The sequence below is a fragment of the Leptonychotes weddellii genome, chromosome 10 (assembly GCF_054177405.1).
Source record: "Leptonychotes weddellii isolate Sample4059 chromosome 10, ASM5417740v2, whole genome shotgun sequence".
NCBI lineage: Eukaryota > Metazoa > Chordata > Mammalia > Carnivora > Phocidae > Leptonychotes > Leptonychotes weddellii.
In genome coordinates this window covers 79,307,699-79,310,444 of record NC_138378.1, presented here as the reverse complement: position 1 = coordinate 79,310,444, position 2,746 = coordinate 79,307,699, and the positions used below count along the sequence as shown (strand labels likewise).

General features: G+C 36.7%; 1 pseudogene; it reads left to right on the top strand.

Annotated features, from left to right (window-relative positions):
- The first annotated feature begins 422 nt into the window (after positions 1-422).
- On the top strand, positions 423-520 carry LOC115941896 (U2 spliceosomal RNA; annotated as a pseudogene).
- Positions 521-2,746: the final 2,226 nt, after the last annotated feature.

The window sequence follows — 2,746 nt, the reverse complement described above, 5'->3', positions numbered from 1 at the left end:
ATCTTCTCCTTAAGGATGGTGTGATGTGGTGAATGGAAATAGAGCTCAAACAGAAAGCATCAGTCCTACTTAGCTAAGTCAGAGGTCAGAGTTTGGGGCTACCAAAGCAGCTGGACATTTAAGAGGGGAAATCTTGGAAAGGAGGGAGTCACAGAGGAGGAGTCCCAAAATCTGTGTAAAAATTCCCTTCAAACCCTTGGACAACTCTGAACTGGACATGTTCAGGGAAAGAATCCAAGAAATCCAGCTGAAAGCAACAACTTAAAGACTGAAAGTCCATGCAGAGTTTTCAACAGCTGTCTGATACTGAGGAGACAGAGTCTGAAGTTTAATACCACCAATTTAGAGAATTCTAGTTTTCCAATGAAACACCTGAAGGGCCATATCTTAGTAGTAAGAATTGTATCCTGAGACTAAGAGCCATCACTTCTCAGCCTTCTGGCTAAGATCAAGTGTAGTATCTGTTCTTATCAGTTTAATATCTCTATATCCTCTGTCCAAGACTTAAAGCTAAATCCTAGGATTAAGAGAAAAATAGCCTTGCTATAACAGAGACTGAATGAAGTCTCCATGGGAACAAAGTCATCCACGAGCAATTTAACTGTCATCTAGAACAAAACTCAACCTTCTTTGGAGTAAAATAACTAAACTCAAAGTCTCCACAATGTAACATCCACAATACTGAATGTACAATAAAAAAATTATTAGACTTATGAAAAAGCAGGAAATTATAGCCCATAATCAAGAGGAAATGAGAAAACAATCAGTAGAAAGAGTCATATTAGCAATCCATATGTTGTAATTAGCAGACAAGATTTTTAAATCACTATGATAAATATGTTAAAGCATCTCTGGATGGATACAATGGATGAAAGGATAGGAAGTTTCAGGAGAGGTATAAAAATCCTAAAAAATAACCAAGTGGGGATTATAAAACTAAAAATTCTAATATTTACAATCTTTTAAAAATGTATTGAATAAGATTAACAGTAGATTAGACAATGTAGAAGAAAAAATTGGTGAATCTAATAATAGATCAATAACAATTATCCAAACTGAATCACAAAGAGAAAAAAGATTAAAAGAAATGAAAATAACCTAATGATTTGTGAAATAGTAAGAAGTCTAACACACAGGCTGGAATCCCAGAAAGAGACAAGAGAGAGAATTGAGCAGAAAGAATGTACTTTAAAGAAATATGGACCAAAATTGTTTCCAAATATTATTGAAAATATCACATTATAGACCTAAGAAGTTCAGCAATACTTGCGTAGGACAAATAAAAGAAAACCACATTATCATTTAAATTTGGAAAATCAAAGAAAGAGAAAATCTTAAAAGCCACAAGACGGGGAGAATCATTACATATAGATGACCAGTGATAAGAATGACAACTAATTTCTCACCAGAGACTATAGAAACCAGAAGACAATAGGGTGATATCTATAAAGTGTTGAAAGAATAACCCCATCAGGGGTTCCTGGGTGGCTCAGTTGTTAGGCATCTGCCTTCAGCTCTCTGTCAAATAAATAAATAAAATCTTAAAAAAAAAAAAAAAAAAAAAGAATAACCCCGTTAAACTGGAAATCTGTACCCAGTGAAAATATTCTTTAAAATTGAAAGCAAAATAAGGCTATTTCAGGTAAATGAAAACTGCATTTATCATCAGTAAATCCACATATGAGGAATATTCAAGGAAGCCCTTCAGGCTGAAGGGATATGATACCATATGAAAATTCAAATCTACAGAAAGTTATAAAGAACATAAAAAATGGTAAATAAGTGGGGAAATATTTTTAATCTACTTTTTCTATCATCCCTTAAACTTTTAAAAGACAATTGATTGTTCAAAGCAAAAATAATAATTCTTATTAGATGTGTACCTTTGTGGAAGTAAAATATCTAATTACATCCAAGCACCTCCTGTCTCCTTTCTCACCAGCTAGCAGTCCATAAGGGGTGAAGAACTTCCCTTCAAACTGGCCACCTCAAGACCCTCAGATCAACTACACGGTCATCATTAATATTCTCTGTAGTTAGGAAGGAGCTTCCTTCTCAGATTCTGTCCCCTTTGCAGGCATCCTCCAGTCTTCCAGGGCCTGGTCAATCTCTGCAGGTATATAAGGTTCTTGAGCTCTCATTCATTCTCCACAGAAGGCGAAGCTGTTGATTCTATTCAGGTAGCAGGCATTGATAGCCTCTTTTCTGCAGGGCCCTTGCATTCTGCTTCCTCTTCTTAAAATAATTTCCTCCTCTCTTTGTGTGCTTAATTCTTACTCATTCTTCAGATCTCAACACAAATATAATTTCTTCAACAATTTCTCATTGCTGTTCCCCCTTCTCCTCCCACCTGCCATCATGCCCCATGTCTTTGTCCATGCCTGGGTGCCCTGCCCAGTCTCCCACTTCCTCAGGACAAGGCACCTCCCTAGTTATGCCACAGAATCCTAAGGGTGAGTCCACACAACCATTGCCAAATTCATGGAATACATACCTATGTGTTTAATTTTCACCTACCTACCAGGATATTCATCTTGTCTGAGCTATTCACATCTTCTTGATGCTGATTGATTGCTAGTCTAAACATCTCATCACTAACTGTGAGATTATTCCTGCCAAGGAAACCTTCTTTTCCTCAATCCATCCGGTCTGCTGGTCATGGCCAACCTTGTTTTGCTCCAGTCTTTTGCCAATAAATGCCATTCTGTCTGTGTATAAGTGAGATTTGGAAATGCCCATACGCAGA